We start from the raw sequence: 22,892 nt of genomic DNA on the forward strand, positions 1-22,892 counted from the left end.
CTATACAGCAAATTTAGCATATCTTGTGCTTCCACCGTCAAAATTTCAATTTAAAAGACTGAACATTGCGCTTCGTAGCGTAGATATTCGCTGTTTTGAAACAATGACCGCCATTTTGATATTTTAAGTTGGTATGCCGCCAAAATCTATACAGGAAATTTAGAGTGTCTTGTAATATGCCATTACAGTCTAATGAGATTATGTTTTTAATAGGAGGGTGCCCGAAATTTTTTGCACCGACTGTACTTGATGTTTAACAAAAAATTTCTGGCTGTTCATATAATTCGTAATATTGTTCATTATTCTATTTCAAATTAACATGGGAAAACTGTAAAAAAATTCATTGGGAATGATAGTTTTGGGAATCAATATCTTTATTTATATTTTAAATTAGTTATAAGTCTTGTATATGGATGTGTATATGGATTATTACAATTCTTACGGTGTCAGTGCTATCCGAAAATATAGATCCACTATTGGACGGAACTTTCCAGATCAAATAACCAATCTAAAATTCGACAGAATTTTCAGGACCACCCTTCACCTCTCTTTTAGATACCTAGGTCCTTCTAAAATCTAGTTTAATCCAGTTTTTACCAAATTTTATTCGTTTCAAAGCCCCACCGCCAAAATGCTTAGTTTTGATTGGCTGATAAACCCACGCTATGATATTAGGGCGCAATTATTCCTTTCCACGCCGGAAAGGGCTACTGAAGACACTGGTTTTTGTTCGTCTAATTTAAAAGTCGAAAGGACTGAGAGAAACTAAAAATAAAAGGTAATATTGTGACGTTATTAACGTATAGAAAATCTCTGGAAGCTAAGGAGCCATAAATTTGCCAATTTCATAGTAAAAAAACCGGACTGTAGAGCAGAAATAGGAAGTCAACTCGGTAACGCCATGTTTTGCTGATATAATTAGTGGTGGACAGGTTCTGTGAAGTGCATCAGTTTGCTAGTTGTTCTTAGAAAGAAAAAATCTATAAACAGTTTCGGAAGAGTAGTGTTTCTCCCTTAAAATATTCTCCTCCTGAAAATTACTCCTTTTAGAGTTACGTTAGGCCTGCCCCACTGCCGTTTGTGTTCGTGTATGTAGTAAATGTGATTTCTTTTGTACTTATTTAGTATTAACATGGCGGTATTTAATTTCTTTGTAGCTAGGATAGTGATCACAATGCACGTGTGAATTATCAGTAAGGGCTCCTATCTGACTCCCAAATTGGGAGTACGGCTTCCAGCGGGATGAGTTAAATATGTAGTTTGTTCCGGTTTCCTGCCCCTTCAGGGCAGGGGTCCTATTGTTAGCTAATACTTCGATACGTCCCCTCAGGGCGTTGATTAAACACTTAAGAATGTGATTCAGTGAAACAAGGGCCAGTTGGCCCTGTCCCTTTCTTTCCTTTTCCTTTCGAGCCGATTTAAAATGGTAGAATATGAATGTTTTCTGTGTGTATTTATCAGTACAACATGTATTAATGGTAGTGATAATTGGTGTGTATTGGCATGATGTGTCTTGTAGTTTAAGTAGTATGTGTATATTTGTAATGTAGTATCAGTGGTAGTGGTAGTTAAGTGATGAAAGAGTGTGTGAGACAATTAAATACGGACAGTGTAGTATTTACTATGCGATAAATTTTTATTACTCCGTCATTAAGTGAACGTAATATAGTATAATAATTCCGTGTACAAGGTCACATTCCGTTGTTCAAGGGTTGATTATATCGTCGCTAGCCCTAGTGTCAAAAGTCAGTACTAACCGCCATTCTTCCGTCGAGGTGCTTAGTGATTTAGTTTTCATGAAATTGACCTTTCTTTCCGAAATAAAACCTAGAAGGTATAATTCACAGCCCATATGAATGTACAGTTAGGTCAAGTGACCCAAAATTAATATATTCTGAAAGTTTCAACATTCTGCATAGTCTAGAAATCGAGATATTTAAGTAAATAAACAATACGTAAATTTTTAACAGAAGTCGGGCGATATGATGCTAGTTCTTCGCTTTGGAATTATATTAGATGTTCATTTTTCTTCGTGGCTGCAGAAGTCAATTGTTGCTGCAGAAATTTCGTAAACATTAAATATTATCGCGGATAATTCTAGTTTCAGTGAACATACGTAGGATTTTTTTTTTCGTTCTTAATAAAGCTACCAGGTATTACATAGTATTGTGTGTGGGATGAAAGAGTCTTGGGTTCAAGTGAGGTTGTCGTGCGGTGATCGGAGCGGGAAATGTTTGTAGTGATTATAGATTTTAAAGTATTATGATGAAATGTGTAAATAGGCTGGGCGTAGATAGAGGAAACAGGGTGTTTGTAGAATATAGCGTCGTGGCAAATGAATATTAATGTGAATATGAATATTAATAAGTATATGAATATTGTAGTAAATGAATATAGAATATAGGACACCCATATAGTTAAATATATAGTAGCCCAGTGAATACTTCGTCGCGTGCTGATATATAGATATTGAATAGAGACGTATAGCTACAAACATCTCAGGTTCTGACCCCTGCACCATAATATCACGCGGACCGGAGGGCGATATATAGTCGGACTATGGTAGTACTTTGTAGTTTTATGTGTCATAATAGTAATCAACCATAGTAATACCATCTGATAGAAGGGGTAGCATCATATAATCGCAGACTAGACATATTGAATAATAAATTATGAAAAGACAGTAGTAGTTATACAACAGGGCTGTAGTGAATTATATTTTCTGGTCGGTTTTTTTAAAACAGAATATCCTGCTCCGTGAGATTTTTTTTCCCCACGTTACCTACTCGGGCTAGCTTACAATGTTCATGGAGGCGACAGCTCTGATAGGGTACAGAATCAAAACAATTAGTTATTGAAATTTATTTTCGCGTACCCGGATGTCGACCCCTAGTCCCTTTAAGTATTTTCATTTCTTTTCTTAGTTTAATTAGACGAGGGAAATTAACGACATCCCAGACTGTGGCGTGTCTGCGCAGGGTAGCTATCGGTGAAGTTTGGCAATAGAAATCACCGATCCAAAATTCAGTTTATTTAACTTTTTTTTTTATTTCGGCAAATCATTAGTTAGGGATATCTTAGATAATACTTCTATTCTAGTTTCATTACTGTCCTCGAACCTTCTTAGTTTTTCTAAGGGGTCGAATATTTTTTTTTTACTTAGAGATTTCAAAATTGGGGACGCAGTTACCTGGTCCCTTTCCCCCTCTCCTTTTATCCTGCTGGTCTGGGCCGGATACGGGGATCGGATTTCAATCTTACAAGCCAACTCTTGTGGGATTGGGATCTGATGGACACAGAACTTGCATCCTTGGCAGCAGGGCGCCCCTTGAGTCTACGTATTTGAGTAGACCACCCTTTTTGGCATATTAAGAATATTTTGGCTATGGATTTTGTTGAGAGCGAAATTCGACTTCTAACTTTGTAGCGTTAGTTATTTCTCACATAAGTCTTTGGCGCCCCTATTCTTAGTCTTCCTTCTTCTCTATCTCTCTCTCTGTCTTCATTTCTTCAAGTTTTTTTAAATTTTTTTTTCAACCTTCCCCCCCCCCAAGATTTTGAACTTGTTACTTACGATTTATTTAACGTACAACTCTGATCTGAAATTACCAGCTGAGACGTTGCAAGACACGATTCATGAATGGAGTAGATAATGATTGGGTCCTCCATCACATTTTGACCTATCGCTGAAATGAACAAAGACTTAGTATTTGACGACACTTCGATTACGTTCTTTCACCGTCGTTCCTCTTAAGTTTTTTTTCGTAATCCGTTGGTCACTTTCCTTTCTGTTTTGGTTTTCAATTACTTTGTAGTTAACCTGGGCCCAGAAATTGTATTTTGATTTACCTAGTTATATCTAGAAATGCTCTGTGTTACGTGCCTGCCTCACAAAGTTTTTTTTTTTTCCCTTCATGATTTAAACACGAATTGATTATATAAAAGTTAAAAATTTATAGACGCGCGGTATCAGATAAAATTTAATTTGTTTCCAAATGTAATGTTGGAAGTCATTTGTTTTCTTGGACAATGTTGCAACCTTGTAAAATTTTATTGTTGGGGATGATTAATTTAAATGTGTGCGCATTTATTATAAATATATATATATATAGAGAGAAATAAATACTTCGAAATGTATGTGTAATTAGTATGTGAATATGATGTTAAAGTAAAAGTATGATATTAAATGTATTATGAATATATGTAAGAGCGCTCGTGTCTGTCCCCCTAGACGTGTATTGGTTGCTATAGTTTACCAGAAGTCTTCCGACGAATTTAAGAACGTAGATTTTGTTAAGAATACCGCCGTGCACTTAAGTAATTTTCCTTTTCCTCTGAATCAATGTAAGTGATAACCTCTGTACTTATATAATGGCATGCATTGAAAAAATATCGGCAGGTCTAAACGTAACCCACATCATAACAAATATTATCCCTGAACAATTAACCTAAAACCATTGTGGAAAGTGCACCTTGAATCCGTCTCACCTTCATATGTATCCTGTGACTTGACCAGTTTTTTTTTATCCTCAATTTGAACCATCATACTCCGTACACCTGTGGAAGATCATTTTTTTTTTAATCCGAACCATGTATAAACATATACGAAAGTGATCCTAATGAAAGGTCTCGTGAAGTGTCCCAGTGTTGGATAAATAACTTGAAATTATTCGATTAATAAATTTGGAAATAGACCGTCTAAGAGGAGAAACTTCCTCTAGTGAAAGTTATTTTCTCGAAATCCCTAGATGGGTATAGACGTAGCAGTATGCGATTGCAGATATAAACTGTTACCAGTTACAAACCAAATATAGACGACGAATGGTTTTGTAAACCAATAGATATATATATATACATATAGAGATATATATATAAATGACCACAAACTAAGTTAAATGGAGCGAAACGTTTTGGACACTACGACTAGTGCGTGAGTTGTGATTTGGACGCTCGAAATTATTAATATTTTAATATCTCGACGTGAGGTAGAGACTCATATAAGTTCTAATACACCAAAAAGTTTTTTTTCTTTCCTCTTTGTCCAATTTTTTTTAAGTGAAATAAGTTTTTTTCTTTTGTGTATGTCGCAAATCATCATTTTGCTTTAGCATGCCTAAGATATGATACGTGTAATTATTTTTTTTTCTTTTTTTTCATTTGTCAATATGATTGAATATATAAAAAATTACTAAAATATAACACTATGTACTCTATTAATATATAACCAAGAACTTGTGCTTTTAATATTTTCTTCATAATTATTTGTTTTGTCCTTTTTTTTCACTATGAATGTAATAAACTATTTGTACCATTGTAGTTAGTTGGTTTCCTTTAAACATAAACATATATACACTGTCCTGAGTGAGTGAGCGTGTGAATGCATGATAGATTTAATATAAGCAATTCTAGTGATATCATTTGTCATATTAACATCCGTAATATAGGTGTCATGTTTTAATATATGTGTTAAGGTAAATAACCTAGGTCATGAAGGACCGTCACTAATGGTTTAAATCGGCTCGAGGAGTGAAGCAAAAATAGCAGGATGAGCCTAAATACGACATCTTTCTTCCAGGAAGTTGAGACTTCGATTGATACGACACATAAATTTATATTGAGTTTATAAGTTTGATTTTTTTTTTTCTCTTGGCTAATTCATATGTGTGGTCGATCCTAGAGGACAGAGTTCAGATGCTGGATAGTTATCAGTCACCGGTCGGAATAACTTTACAAAGAATTAAATTTCACTTTTCTCATTTCCAGGTCTAGGTCTGGGCAACCCCATGATCGTGGTGCCTGGAGCTAGGTCTGGGTGGTATGAGGGAACATGTGTCTATTCCGAAGCATTCCAAAATTGATTAGTTGTTAATAACATTTAGAATGATTCATCTTTCAACGACTTTCCCGACCTTTTACTATATTTCCGGAATTATCCAGTAATCTGTTTCTCATTAAAATACCCTATCTCTTTTCTTTCTTCTTTACCTACCTCCTTCTTTTACCCTTCTATTTTCTTCTCTTTCTTTTCTATTTCTAAATGAAAGAAAACGGAGTCATGATTGAGAGTAGTCGCTATTGGCACGGTCAATAAGTTGTTTAGATGAGTTTTCTTCGGGAGTCCGATATGGAATAATTAACAATAACAAAAGGTTTATTGGAAGTTACTCTATTGGAAAATAATCTGGATTTCAATCAGTAAGTGATCTTTCGTAATCGTCCTCGTTAAAGAAAATTAATTTTAGCGACTCCTCTACAACTATTACATTAGCTCTTTTATCTTCGTTTTTTTTACGTCTTCTTTCAATTTTGGCTAACCGTGACAGGATCTGTTGCCCTAGAAACAGCGGTTTCTATGGCAACGGACAGGAGATTTCTTTCAATATTGGCGACCGTTGACATAGGACAGTTACCATGGAAACAATTGTTTTCCCTGGTAACGAATCTGAAATTATTTATTAAACGCTGTTTAGGATCGAGCACATATTGACTTGGCCACAAAAGGTGCATAATTAAAAAGTTACAGTGAGATTAAATAATTATAGTCATTGGCTGTTCTGCTATCTTTGTCTCTCTCTGTAGAAAGGGGGAAATGAAGGAATTTGCTAAAGTGACTTCTAAAATTTGAAAATGCTGGAAGTTGACCCAAGGAGGGAATTAGATAGGAGTCCCTTAATTTATGAATAGTACCTGATTAATAAATATTGTTAGTTTATAAGGATATAATTGCATGTGTTTATATTGTGTCTTTTTATATGGAAACTATGGCAACCAATAGGGAAGTAGTATCACACGAGAACGCGGAAGTCTCATGTACGCAATGTACTTTAGAAAGTAGTGAGAAAAGAGCTCGCGTCTCTCGTAGGCTAGTGAGGTGTCACGAATGTGGGCTGAAATGGATACATTTCAGTTGTATCAATTTAGAGGATACTGCGGAAAATGCAGAAAAGGTCCGGGCTGGTGAGATAGTTAAATACTGCAAAGAATGTGAGGGGAAGCTCCACCAGTCGCGTGAACCCATGAGTTTATCCTCTGAAAAAGAAAATGAGCATCCCGATTCGGACGGTGAGCGAGGGTAAAGTACTCCGAAGAACCGAGGCCAAATATCTCCAGTGGAGATATCTGACCTCGATGATGATGAAAGAGATGGGGATCCAATTGGTGATAAACCCAAAGAAAAGCAAAGGAAGACTGGGTCATCTAATAATGACGCTCTCCTCCTTTCATTGCAACAAATGCTACAGGAAATGAGACGCGAAATGAATGAAAATAGCCTGGAAATGAGACGCGAAATGAATGAAAATAGCCTGGAAATGAGACGCGAAATGAATAAGAATAGCCGGGAAATGAATGAAAAAATAGATGCCTCGAACCGAGAAACCGAATCTCGATTCGAAGTATTAACTCACAAAATAGACAATATATGTGTAGACTTCGCTTCCTCAATAAACAAATTGAGAGAGCAAACGTCTACTGACATCGATTTGGTCAGATGCGAGGCTCAACAGTCCCTAAAGCAATTTCAGCAGGAGACTGAGGGTAAATTAGATCATGTACATTCTGAAATCGAACAAATGGATACCAAATTACATAAAATCGACAATAAACTGGAAACACAGCAGGCCGAAATTGATAGTTTAAAGTCAACCTTGTCAGACTTATCATTGAAAACCGAACTGGAAGTAACTGACCAGAAAATTTCGAAAATTCAGAACGACATAGTAAATATTCGAAAAGAAATGACAAAATCTAGTCGCGAAAAATCAGAGGTAACCTATCCTTTCCCCGGTAGCGATTCCTCAGAAATATTACCCGCTACAACTACCCGTGGCGCAGGAAAAGAAAATTTAACGTCAGTTGATGCACGGAATATTGCGACTCACTACCCCATGTATCGGTCAGAACCCAAGTCGTGGTTCAATTCCAATAGTGTGCCGAATCAGTCGAGTGTTGTGACGACTACGGTCACTAGCGTGAGTGCTCCCTCCTTACATGGAGGTATACAATCACATAGCGTGTTGCCGGGAAAAGGAGATGGGTGCCATTCTGAGTCGTTGTTCATGGGTGCGATTGGTCCGGGGATGGAGCCCAATATACTCAATACGACCAACAGAATCCCTTTCACTTACATGGGTAGTTATAACACCGCTACGACGTCGTCGGTGGTAAATCCGGTGACGACTCCGATTGTGCAGGATAATTTGTTAATTCCCAGTAACTATTCCCCTGCTTATGTTAGTATGGGTTCCAAGGTTTCGCTGAGGGACATCGAACGTTTTCCCACTTTTGACGGGAATATTACCAATGGACAGCCTCGTGTTTTTCTGCGTAGATTGCAGCAGTGTTTAGAAATGTATCGGCTGACCGATAGAGAACGTTTACAAATAGTTGAAAAACTTTTAATTGCAGCATCAGGCGCGTGGTTTGCTTCTATTAAATATAGAATCCATACGTTTGATGATTTTCTGATCCTTTTTAAGGAAGAATACTGCAACGAACATATAGAGAGGCTTCAGAAACGCAACCTCCAATCTTTAAGATATGATCGGGCCAAGTATGGGTCCCTTTTGGACTATGCTTGGAAGATCATCGAACTGTACTATCAGATTGCAGAAAATCCATCGCAAGCCGAGCTAGTGGACATAATAGTGAACGCTCTTCCACCAGATGAGTCGCGGGCTATTGCTTCCCACTTATGCCAAACGGTGCGAGAAGTTACGTCACGCCTAGCTGCCCTGTGTGGGAAAGAAACTGGAGGCCCACCAAAGAGGTATTTCGCCCGACAAGCAAAAGTTGTGAAACCCGTGAAAAGCAAGGCAACGGCAAGTTGCCAAACGGACTTTCTGAGTTACACCCAAGCTGGATCTCGCTATCCGAGTGGGAGTGGCTCAGAAAGCAATCAATATAATGGTCGACGTCTGTTTCGTAACCGACCGATGTTTAACAATCGCCGGGGTTATCGCCCCTATGACCGCACAATGGGGGAATCGAACCCGAATAGGGACGATAATAGGAGGAACTTTAACGGGGCGTACCGGAGAAGAGAAAACGGTAATGGTCAAAACGGCAATGTTAACAATAACTGTGCAAGGAGATCTCAGAATTCTGCCCCTTCGCAAATACAAACTAATGGCGGAAATGGAATTCTAGCCACTCGAGGGATTGATAGTCGCGAGACCGCTGTCAAATCGACGAACTAATTCCGCAACTACCTGGTGAAATGAGGAAGGATAGTTATATGAGTTGTCTCTTTCAATATCTCAGCTGGAACTCCTGTCAGTTCTGTTCCTTTGTGAACATTTGAGCAGTAAAATTATTGAAAAATTGCGCTGTATTACACAATCTAAAAGGTAAAAGTATCGGAACTCACAATTTCCAAAATCTTAAGCTTTTCAACTGTACCGAGGACAAAAAACGGGAACTTCTATCTCAATACCCAAAGTGAATGTTACACTGTCTCATTTGAGTGCATGAGAGTATGAGTGAGTAGTTAGTTTATTGGTATTAATACATGTTAATTCTATTCAACAAAATTTTGTGATTCAAACAAAAATTTTTTTTAACGACGCCGGGGAACTGTAATATGCCATTACAGTCTAATGAGATTATGTTTTTAATAGGAGGGTGCCCGAAATTTTTTGCACCGACTGTACTTGATGTTTAACAAAAAATTTCTGGCTGTTCATATAATTCGTAATATTGTTCATTATTCTATTTCAAATTAACATGGGAAAACTGTAAAAAAATTCATTGGGAATGATAGTTTTGGGAATCAATATCTTTATTTATATTTTAAATTAGTTATAAGTCTTGTATATGGATGTGTATATGGATTATTACAATTCTTACGGTGTCAGTGCTATCCGAAAATATAGATCCACTATTGGACGGAACTTTCCAGATCAAATAACCAATCTAAAATTCGACAGAATTTTCAGGACCACCCTTCACCTCTCTTTTAGATACCTAGGTCCTTCTAAAATCTAGTTTAATCCAGTTTTTACCAAATTTTATTCGTTTCAAAGCCCCACCGCCAAAATGCTTAGTTTTGATTGGCTGATAAACCCACGCTATGATATTAGGGCGCAATTATTCCTTTCCACGCCGGAAAGGGCTACTGAAGACACTGGTTTTTGTTCGTCTAATTTAAAAGTCGAAAGGACTGAGAGAAACTAAAAATAAAAGGTAATATTGTGACGTTATTAACGTATAGAAAATCTCTGGAAGCTAAGGAGCCATAAATTTGCCAATTTCATAGTAAAAAAACCGGACTGTAGAGCAGAAATAGGAAGTCAACTCGGTAACGCCATGTTTTGCTGATATAATTAGTGGTGGACAGGTTCTGTGAAGTGCATCAGTTTGCTAGTTGTTCTTAGAAAGAAAAAATCTATAAACAGTTTCGGAAGAGTAGTGTTTCTCCCTTAAAATATTCTCCTCCTGAAAATTACTCCTTTTAGAGTTACGTTAGGCCTGCCCCACTGCCGTTTGTGTTCGTGTATGTAGTAAATGTGATTTCTTTTGTACTTATTTAGTATTAACATGGCGGTATTTAATTTCTTTGTAGCTAGGATAGTGATCACAATGCACGTGTGAATTATCAGTAAGGGCTCCTATCTGACTCCCAAATTGGGAGTACGGCTTCCAGCGGGATGAGTTAAATATGTAGTTTGTTCCGGGTTCCTGCCCCTTCAGGGCAGGGGTCCTATTGTTAGCTAATACTTCGATACGTCCCCTCAGGGCGTTGATTAAACACTTAAGAATGTGATTCAGTGAAACAAGGGCCAGTTGGCCCTGTCCCTTTCTTTCCTTTTCCTTTCGAGCCGATTTAAAATGGTAGAATATGAATGTTTTCTGTGTGTATTTATCAGTACAACATGTATTAATGGTAGTGATAATTGGTGTGTATTGGCATGATGTGTCTTGTAGTTTAAGTAGTATGTGTATATTTGTAATGTAGTATCAGTGGTAGTGGTAGTTAAGTGATGAAAGAGTGTGTGAGACAATTAAATACGGACAGTGTAGTATTTACTATGCGATAAATTTTTATTACTCCGTCATTAAGTGAACGTAATATAGTATAATAATTCCGTGTACAAGGTCACATTCCGTTGTTCAAGGGTTGATTATATCGTCGCTAGCCCTAGTGTCAAAAGTCAGTACTAACCGCCATTCTTCCGTCGAGGTGCTTAGTGATTTAGTTTTCATGAAATTGACCTTTCTTTCCGAAATAAAACCTAGAAGGTATAATTCACAGCCCATATGAATGTACAGTTAGGTCAAGTGACCCAAAATTAATATATTCTGAAAGTTTCAACATTCTGCATAGTCTAGAAATCGAGATATTTAAGTAAATAAACAATACGTAAATTTTTAACAGAAGTCGGGCGATATGATGCTAGTTCTTCGCTTTGGAATTATATTAGATGTTCATTTTTCTTCGTGGCTGCAGAAGTCAATTGTTGCTGCAGAAATTTCGTAAACATTAAATATTATCGCGGATAATTCTAGTTTCAGTGAACATACGTAGGATTTTTTTTTCGTTCTTAATAAAGCTACCAGGTATTACATAGTATTGTGTGTGGGATGAAAGAGTCTTGGGTTCAAGTGAGGTTGTCGTGCGGTGATCGGAGCGGGAAATGTTTGTAGTGATTATAGATTTTAAAGTATTATGATGAAATGTGTAAATAGGCTGGGCGTAGATAGAGGAAACAGGGTGTTTGTAGAATATAGCGTCGTGGCAAATGAATATTAATGTGAATATGAATATTAATAAGTATATGAATATTGTAGTAAATGAATATAGAATATAGGACACCCATATAGTTAAATATATAGTAGCCCAGTGAATACTTCGTCGCGTGCTGATATATAGATATTGAATAGAGACGTATAGCTACAAACATCTCAGGTTCTGACCCCTGCACCATAATATCACGCGGACCGGAGGGCGATATATAGTCGGACTATGGTAGTACTTTGTAGTTTTATGTGTCATAATAGTAATCAACCATAGTAATACCATCTGATAGAAGGGGTAGCATCATATAATCGCAGACTAGACATATTGAATAATAAATTATGAAAAGACAGTAGTAGTTATACAACAGGGCTGTAGTGAATTATATTTTCTGGTCGGTTTTTTAAAACAGAATATCCTGCTCCGTGAGATTTTTTTTTCCCCACGTTACCTACTCGGGCTAGCTTACAATGTTCATGGAGGCGACAGCTCTGATAGGGTACAGAATCAAAACAATTAGTTATTGAAATTTATTTTCGCGTACCCGGATGTCGACCCCTAGTCCCTTTAAGTATTTTCATTTCTTTTCTTAGTTTAATTAGACGAGGGAAATTAACGACATCCCAGACTGTGGCGTGTCTGCGCAGGGTAGCTATCGGTGAAGTTTGGCAATAGAAATCACCGATCCAAAATTCAGTTTATTTAACTTTTTTTTTTATTTCGGCAAATCATTAGTTAGGGATATCTTAGATAATACTTCTATTCTAGTTTCATTACTGTCCTCGAACCTTCTTAGTTTTTCTAAGGGGTCGAATATTTTTTTTTTACTTAGAGATTTCAAAATTGGGGACGCAGTTACCTGGTCCCTTTCCCCCTCTCCTTTTATCCTGCTGGTCTGGGCCGGATACGGGGATCGGATTTCAATCTTACAAGCCAACTCTTGTGGGATTGGGATCTGATGGACACAGAACTTGCATCCTTGGCAGCAGGGCGCCCCTTGAGTCTACGTATTTGAGTAGACCACCCTTTTTGGCATATTAAGAATATTTTGGCTATGGATTTTGTTGAGAGCGAAATTCGACTTCTAACTTTGTAGCGTTAGTTATTTCTCACTTAAGTCTTTGGCGCCCCTATTCTTAGTCTTCCTTCTTCTCTATCTCTCTCTCTGTCTTCATTTCTTCAAGTTTTTTTTAATTTTTTTTCAACCTTCCCCCCCCCCCAAGATTTTGAACTTGTTACTTACGATTTATTTAACGTACAACTCTGATCTGAAATTACCAGCTGAGACGTTGCAAGACACGATTCATGAATGGAGTAGATAATGATTGGGTCCTCCATCACATTTTGACCTATCGCTGAAATGAACAAAGACTTAGTATTTGACGACACTTCGATTACGTTCTTTCACCGTCGTTCCTCTTAAGTTTTTTTTCGTAATCCGTTGGTCACTTTCCTTTCTGTTTTGGTTTTCAATTACTTTGTAGTTAACCTGGGCCCAGAAATTGTATTTTGATTTACCTAGTTATATCTAGGAATGCTCTGTGTTACGTGCCTGCCTCACAAAGTTTTTTTTTTCCTTCATGATTTAAACACGAATTGATTATATAAAAGTTAAAAATTTATAGACGCGCGGTATCAGATAAAATTTAATTTGTTTCCAAATGTAATGTTGGAAGTCATTTGTTTTCTTGGACAATGTTGCAACCTTGTAAAATTTTATTGTTGGGGATGATTAATTTAAATGTGTGCGCATTTATTATAAATATATATATATAGAGAGAGAAATAAATACTTCGAAATGTATGTGTAATTAGTATGTGAATATGATGTTAAAGTAAAAGTATGATATTAAATGTATTATGAATATATGTAAGAGCGCTCGTGTCTGTCCCCCTAGACGTGTATTGGTTGCTATAGTTTACCAGAAGTCTTCCGACGAATTTAAGAACGTAGATTTTGTTAAGAATACCGCCGTGCACTTAAGTAATTTTCCTTTTCCTCTGAATCAATGTAAGTGATAACCTCTGTACTTATATAATGGCATGCATTGAAAAAATATCGGCAGGTCTAAACGTAACCCACATCATAACAAATATTATCCCTGAACAATTAACCTAAAACCATTGTGGAAAGTGCACCTTGAATCCGTCTCACCTTCATATGTATCCTGTGACTTGACCAGTTTTTTTTTATCCTCAATTTGAACCATCATACTCCGTACACCTGTGGAAGATCATTTTTTTTTTTAATCCGAACCATGTATAAACATATACGAAAGTGATCCTAATGAAAGGTCTCGTGAAGTGTCCCAGTGTTGGATAAATAACTTGAAATTATTCGATTAATAAATTTGGAAATAGACCGTCTAAGAGGAGAAACTTCCTCTAGTGAAAGTTATTTTCTCGAAATCCCTAGATGGGTATAGACGTAGCAGTGTGCGATTGCAGATATAAACTGTTACCAGTTACAAACCAAATATAGACGACGAATGGTTTTGTAAACCAATAGATATATATATATACATATAGAGATATATATATAAATGACCACAAACTAAGTTAAATGGAGCGAAACGTTTTGGACACTACGACTAGTGCGTGAGTTGTGATTTGGACGCTCGAAATTATTAATATTTTAATATCTCGACGTGAGGTAGAGACTCATATAAGTTCTAATACACCAAAAAGTTTTTTTTCTTTCCTCTTTGTCCAATTTTTTTTAAGTGAAATAAGTTTTTTTCTTTTGTGTATGTCGCAAATCATCATTTTGCTTTAGCATGCCTAAGATATGATACGTGTAATTATTTTTTTTTCTTTTTTTTCATTTGTCAATATGATTGAATATATAAAAAATTACTAAAATATAACACTATGTACTCTATTAATATATAACCAAGAACTTGTGCTTTTAATATTTTCTTCATAATTATTTGTTTTGTCCTTTTTTTTCACTATGAATGTAATAAACTATTTGTACCATTGTAGTTAGTTGGTTTCCTTTAAACATAAACATATATACACTGTCCTGAGTGAGTGAGCGTGTGAATGCATGATAGATTTAATATAAGCAATTCTAGTGATATCATTTGTCATATTAACATCCGTAATATAGGTGTCATGTTTTAATATATGTGTTAAGGTAAATAACCTAGGTCATGAAGGACCGTCACTAATGGTTTAAATCGGCTCGAGGAGTGAAGCAAAAATAGCAGGATAAGCCTAAATACGACATCTTTCTTCCAGGAAGTTGAGACTTCGATTGATACGACACATAAATTTATATTGAGTTTATAAGTTTGATTTTTTTTTTCTCTTGGCTAATTCATATGTGTGGTCGATCCTAGAGGACAGAGTTCAGATGCTGGATAGTTATCAGTCACCGGTCGGAATAACTTTACAAAGAATTAAATTTCACTTTTCTCATTTCCAGGTCTAGGTCTGGGCAACCCCATGATCGTGGTGCCTGGAGCTAGGTCTGGGTGGTATGAGGGAACATGTGTCTATTCCGAAGCATTCCAAAATTGATTAGTTGTTAATAACATTTAGAATGATTCATCTTTCAACGACTTTCCCGACCTTTTACTATATTTCCGGAATTATCCAGTAATCTGTTTCTCATTAAAATGCCCTATCTCTTTTCTTTCTTCTTTACCTACCTCCTTCTTTTACCCTTCTATTTTCTTCTCTTTCTTTTCTATTTCTAAATGAAAGAAAACGGAGTCATGATTGAGAGTAGTCGCTATTGGCACGGTCAATAAGTTGTTTAGATGAGTTTTCTTCGGGAGTCCGATATGGAATAATTAACAATAACAAAAGGTTTATTGGAAGTTACTCTATTGGAAAATAATCTGGATTTCAATCAGTAAGTGATCTTTCGTAATCGTCCTCGTTAAAGAAAATTAATTTTAGCGACTCCTCTACAACTATTACATTAGCTCTTTTATCTTCGTTTTTTTTTTACGTCTTCTTTCAATTTTGGCTAACCGTGACAGGATCTGTTGCCCTAGAAACAGCGGTTTCTATGGCAACGGACAGGAGATTTCTTTCAGTCTCGTGCTTGTACTCTGAAAATTTTAACTTAAAAGGCCGAAAGTTGTACTCTGTAGTGTGTGTGGTAGAGGCAGACAAACGAGTTGATTTTGTGTTTAACGTCTCTTTCAGCAGCGAGGCTATGAGATGGGACCTACTGATTAAAGTGGAATCCGAACCACATGAGCTCCCTCCAGGAAGCAAACCCGGGTCACCCACGCCGAAGACGAGTACACTAACCGCTTTGCCATGAAGGAGCTCGGTAGACAAACGAACAAATGTAGATCAAGTCATCCAGAAGCCTGACTGACGTTCGCCAAATATGAATACCAAAAGATGTCTATTAATTTAGAGCAAAGATGCAATTCATGTTGTATGAAATAAATAAATGTTTTAAAATGTCTTATATGAAATTAACATCTTCCAGCATAAATAAACCTGCCATATTTTCTTCATGAGAATACGGGACACCTCAGATCCCCCCCCCTTCTTAACTTTCCAACACAATGAATTGAACTATAGTCTGGTTATGAACAAAAGTATAATAGGCCGCGGTGGCTCAGTGGTAGAGCGTTCACATCTGGTGCATGGGGTCCCTAGTTCGATCCCAGCTCGTGCCAAGTGAGCTTTGTGGTGGACAAACACCTTGAGTGTGGGTTTTCTCGGGATTCTCACGTTTCCTCCCACTTTCTTCATTCCGTCATTCCATTCATTTCTGATCATCACCGTCACCTTGAGCATAGCAGGCATAACCGTGAGACTAAAAGTAAAAGATTTCATTTGATTTAATTTTAATGTTTTTTTCAAGAATATAATAGGCGAAAGTTCACTAAGCAGCAGCTGCTTTTCTCTCTTCGTACCTTGCAATTAATTGTATAGACTAAAGATGCCTAAAAACTTAAGATGTGCTATAAAAATTCTTTACAAGAAAACAATATGCAAATTATTTAAATCAGTGGTACAATCTACCTTCAATATCCTTCGTGCGTTTAGCAATATTTATTTACATCGCTGTATTTGCCAAAACTAATTTCGTTAGTTTAATCTGATGAAAAGCTGATTCTTCTCCCTGTGTCGTGTGTAATTGTCAGGACCAGTTTTACATTTTTCTAAGACCTGGACCAAAGCACAATTCTGTGCCCCTAGTCTCTGAAAAAAGATTATAATTCTTGTTGACTTATCTAATGTGTTGCTGGAGAAAAGGTCAGCCATCTTCCTTGTGTTTGTAAATGTAGAAACACTCAAAGCCAACTTTTTTTTTTGTTTTGTTTTTTTAATGTTCCGGAGAGTATCCGAGTTTCCATCAAGTTCAATGGAAAAAGTAGCATTGCAAATTTTGCTCGCTATCAAGTCGAACAGGGTGGTGTAATAACTTCCTCGAAACTGTTACATGCAACAGCGTACTGTTCATTCACTAATTACAGGATTCCCAGCCAATGTCAGAATGTTGTTTTTCACTTTTCGAATAAGCTGATATTGATAGCAGAAATGGAATAGAGTTAAAATACAGGACATTTCTCTGTCCCGCCTAAATTTACGGGGACGCAGGACACTCGGGGCCCAAAAGCGTGACTGTCCCGTTTTCTACGGGACGTATGGCAGGCTTAAGCGTAAAATAAATAGTTTTATTGTTGAAGTATTCATTTCCGATCCTTCTGCGTTTAATTCGGGAATTTCCCGAGCACCACTTTCACGGCGTGTACATCAAAACTTCCACTAGTACGGAAATTTGAACTCAGCACTTGAAATAGCAAGCGTTACATTGTCTTCGGATCCCCGAGCATTAAGCTTCTTAAATTTGAAAGAATTTTTACGCTATTGCTGGTGTTGATTCTACGGAATGCTTATTTGAAGAGTAGCAACAAATGACTGAACTAAACTGTTATTGTTCAACCAAATTTTAGTTGAAAAAACTTGTGTTTTACATCAAAGGTAAGAAATAATACCAATAGTTTTACTAATGTATTTATATATGTACTATTAGTACCGGCACCTATGACCTTAAACCCGTCAAACGTATGAGTGATAATGTCCCTCGATGTCGCCAAGTCGACAAGGACACTTTTGCTCTCCTTATACAGGGTGTTTAATAAGTAATGGTCATAAATTAAAACGTAGATAGTACACGCCAAAACTAACAAAAAAGTTTTAGTAAACATGTGTCCGCAAACGCTTCGTAACGGAGATAGGGGCTGTCGAAAGTGAGGGAAAATGAAGTTTAGAGACGAATATCTCAAAAAGTATGAATCGGACAGAGGGAGTTCCAATGAATGACTATCGAAGTCAGACCTGCGCTATGCAGAAATGCATGGTTGATAATTCTGCAATGCGCGCGCAAGGGATTCCCCAAAGAAACGGAGGAATTCCCGGAACATTGTCCAAGGAAAGGAGGCTCGAGATGAAAATCGAGGGCGAGTCTATCTACAAGTAATTCATAACTCGTGGTACTAGGTCGAAAGCTCGAAAAGATACAAAATGGCGTACAATGTTTGCGTGCGGTGTGTGTTTGCATAACCAGCAGGAAATGAGAGAGGCAATGGAAGAAAGGTTGTGGTTCATGTTGTGAACTACTTCAGAGCACATTCCTAAGACGAATGCACATGTACAGAGTAGTCCTTTACTGTACCAATACCAAGATAAAACAAACGATGCGCAAAAATAAATGGAATGGCCGAAAGGAACACTGCTAGAACATGCAAGTCAACTGGAAATACTGAATCGGGGTTGCAGCAGACGTTAAGCTCACCTTGGATACATGATGTTGCGGGTTCAGATCCGCTGAAGTGCCCACTTAATGCAGTGGTTTTGATCCCAGAGTTTCCAAATCGTAGGTCCTGTCCTTCGAAACTCCTAAGCTTGTTTAAAGCAGCAATAACTCAATCAATCGAGCGCCTGTAGGTTGCTCATTATTTGGTTCACCCATTGTACGTATACGTAAAGGAAAAAAAAAACTGTGCACGCAGTTCTTGTCAATCAGTTGGTAAGCCAGGAAATGTGGAATGGAAGAACACTACATTGTTTCGATTACAGACGTGAATTGGAAACACGCTTGCCTTTCCACGTTTGTTTATTATGTTGCCTAAAGGGTTCTGCTACAGGTGTACATGCTTTCGTCGTAGTCGCTTGGGAGAATGATTCAGAGTGTAGAGGTTCGTTGCCTTCACTTGTCTTTCTCGCCTACAGTGAATGTAATAGTTCTGTGTGTTGAAGAGGTGTCAAATGCGCGTGCCTTTACAGTGTTGTGGATGTACTTACTTCACCGTATTGCGGGGAACAATGCAAACGTTTTAGTAGTGTTGCAAAGCCTCGGGGATACTATTACGTTTTACTATCTACGTTTTAATTTATGACCATTACTTATTAAACACCTTATATATTATCAAGCACACAAACAAGAAAATTATTCATTTCATCCCTGTAAATTTTCAAAATTTAGAAACAGACTATCTTTGGAACTTAATACAATATTTTGATAGTTCAGTGTGTAAACAGGGATGTAATGGAGGGTATACGGCGTATATCCACCTCTAATTTTTGGAAATTATCGTATAGCCAATTAAAATTTAGGAAGTGCGTAAGTATACGTTGCATTCGATCCATAGTATACCCACTTCATTGGAACAAACAGCAACTGCTTTTCATGTACTGTATTAAAAAAAAAAAAAATCTCATTCAACGCTGGTCGTCAGGCTGTTGCCGCGAATGATGTTCTTTTAAAATGTTTGCGTTTTCCTACAATTGAAAACACTCTGAACCTGCAATGTCTTTTCCTCAAGACGTCAAATGAACTGTCCCTACCTTCTGAAAGCTGACCGCGGTATTAAAATAAAACCAGTTTTTTTTTTTTTAACTCTTAGAAGCTCCTTTTGTTTCTAAAGAAAGAAGATAGACTTGAGTCGATAGGTGACAAGGGAGGAGGGTGAGGTGTAGGGCCTATATCCATGTGGTGGCATTGAAGTTGTTCTGTTTTTACATACCAATGACCAGTTTTCACGTCCTTTGATAAAAATTTAAACTACTGATTGGCGAAGCAATTCGGAACCTACCGTCGCGGAACCAGTTCCATTCTAATTTTGGAAGAAGGTTCAGAAAAAAATAGTGGCTTTACTTTAGTTCAAGGGTTAAGAGCAGGTATTTTTTGGATTGGAACCGCCTGAAAAAATCACCTGGGTTTTTGAGCTTTCTCTTAGTATTTTATTGGTGCAATTAAGGTGACCACATTGAAAGTATAGTTTTTATTTTTTCCTTCGAAAATACAAGCTTTCTTCACTGTACACCGAAACTTCCACTAGTACTTAAGTTTGAATTAAGCACTTGAAATAATAAGCGTAACTTGGTTTTCGGAACTCTGAACATTAAGCTTCTTAAATTTGACAAGAATTGTTGCTGCTGTTAAACAGGAATAAACTGTTGTTGTTGGAAAACAAAATTTTACTGAAGAATACTTGTGTTAGCATCAAAGGTATAAAATACTAGTAGTTTTACTAATACACTAGATATTTACTGGTAGTACCGGCACCCATGGTCTTAAACCCATCAAATGTATGAGGGATAACGTCCCTTAGCGTCGCCGAGCACACTATTCACGGAAAGTATTTTCTAAAATATAAAATTGCAAATTTTATTTTAAATAGGTTACAAGCATAATTCATACATTACTTTGTTCTATCTCAAGCTAAGGTAAGGATTTTCTTTATCCATTCAATGTATTCAGAACTTTATGAAGGTCTTATGTTGAATCTGTTGTATACCTTAACGTGAAACCATCTAAATCGGCGAAGGAAAGCGCAAAACCTGATAATCGCTTTAAATGTGATCACCTTAAGTGCACCAATAAAATACTAACAAAAAGCTCAAAAACCCAGAAGGGTTTTGAAGTGGGTTTTTTCAGGTGGATCCAATGCGAAAAAATTGACGGTTTTTTTCGGGCACCCTGCCACATTTTAAGACACAAAGCATCAGAACTGAATACTTCAACAGTAAAACTATTTATTTTACGCTGGAAAATATTTAATTTCATATAAGACATTTTGAAACATTTACTTTATAAAATATGAATTATAGTATGTATTTGTTAATTGTTTTAAATTAATTTTCTGGAAAGAACCGTCTTGCAACAAGTGCTAGGGAAATTCCCGTAATTGAATGCACAAAGTATCGGAAGTGAACTTCAACAATAAAACTATTTATTTTACACTGGAAAATATTTAGTTTCATTTAAGACATTTTGAAACATTTATTTTATGAAACATGATTAATATATTTGTTTTAAATTAATATATTTTGTGTTCATATTTGGCAAATGTCAGAGTTTCTTGGGATTATTCGATCTACATTTGTTCGTTCGTCTGTCTGTACTACAGGGTACCACTTTCAGTCTTTTAAATTTAAGCTTAAATTATCAGGGTACAAGCACGAAACACACAATTTCCTGTACGTATTTTGGGCAGCATACCAACGTAAAATTTCAAAATAGCGACTTTTTTTTTCAAAATAGCGGGTATCCACATTACGAGAGTTGGCAAAAACCATGGTTTTTATTGAAAAAACCAAAAAACAGTTTTTTTGGTTTAAATTTTCTTTAAACCAGGTTTCTTTGGTTTAAATAATACGCTCAATGTATTTATATCACATATGCACAGAAATAAGTTTGTTTTGCCCTGATGTTATTATACAATAACCAGGTTATGAGGGAAGGGGACATATGAGCTTAAAGCGGAACCCAAACCGCTTCTCTGTTTACATTCCAAAGGGATTGTCCTCGATTTGAACTCGAAACCGGGACTGATTGGCCACAAATGCGATACGCCTGCCGACTCACGAAGGACTCCTGATAAAAAATACGTTGTACTGATCTTTACATACTTGTTAATATAATTGCCAAGAGTCATTTCAGAAGGACAAAAAGATAAACAGTTGCACAAGTGAAACCATTATACAAAATTACATATGGACAATTTTGAAATATTGCAGAGTACAGAAGAACTAATTTAGTCCAAGTTAGTTCACTACGACTTATTAGTCCAAGTTAAACAAATACAACGACTTAATTTGCATATTAATAAGAAAAGTGAATAAAAATACGAATTATTTGAGTCCACTTTGGCTCTGACCTATTTGACATAGATACTTCTGATTTCAATAAATGCCTCTCGTGGAGTTTTATGACCACCCCAAATAAGGCATTTCGATGTATTTTGTCAATAGTAAACATTATTTAGAATTTTTCTTTGATTGCAATTGCATAAACTATATAAAAAAAACATCACAAACGAAACATTCATAAACTTATATATATATATATATATATATATATATATATATATATATATATATATATATATATATATATATAAAAGTTGCTTTTGTAGTATAATCTCCGAGTTACGAATGGGTAATTTAGGTCTGAATATAATACTAAATATACGGGAGTGAAACGTGATAACCTACAAATGTGTATCAAAATTTTACGAACATTAGTACTTTAACGAACATTTTTCGATTTTTGGTTTAAACCAGCCAACCCTGCGCGTCACACAAAGCAATTTTAGGACTTTTAAATTGAAATTTTCAGAGTAGAAGCACGAGACACACTAAATTAGCTGTATATATTTTGGCGGCGATCGAACGTCAAGTTTCAAAACTGCGGCCATTTTTTCAAAACTGTAATGATTAGAATATTGTTGGAATTTGTAACAATGGTAATCTTGAAATATAAATCACATTTCAACACTCTTACCCCTAAAGGCATTGAATATCACGAAAAAAAAAACAAACGAAAAAACCCATATCGGCCCTGGTGGGTTGGGCTTTTTTAAAAAACGGTTTTTTTCAAACTCTGGTTAAGAGGAAATTAAAATAATATATTTGCGTCAAGGAATCGTTAACTTCCATAAAAATAAAACACGTGACCTACCATTGGTCCACTTTAAAGCATTCACCATCGTTCCGAATACCATCTACTAACAACAGAAAACCTCAGATTAATAGTGTTCACTTGTAGCCGCAATTGACATCAAAGAAAGCTGCGATTGATTTCGATAGATATTCAGCAGCTAGCACTAGTAGTAGTTTTTCTGCAACGTACTGGCCAACAAAAAAAGTGTATAAATAAATATTTTTCTTTGTTG

General features: G+C 36.4%; 1 protein-coding gene across 2 annotated transcripts in view; it reads right to left on the bottom strand.

Annotated features, from left to right (window-relative positions):
* The window catches only part of LOC145674861 (uncharacterized), a 45,360-nt gene that overhangs the window by 19,643 nt on the left and 2,825 nt on the right, over positions 1-22,892 (bottom strand). The window lies entirely within an intron of this gene.

The sequence above is a fragment of the Thermobia domestica genome, chromosome 18 (assembly GCF_964235325.1).
Source record: "Thermobia domestica chromosome 18, izTheDome1.hap1.1, whole genome shotgun sequence".
Taxonomy (NCBI): Eukaryota; Metazoa; Arthropoda; class Insecta; order Zygentoma; family Lepismatidae; genus Thermobia; species Thermobia domestica.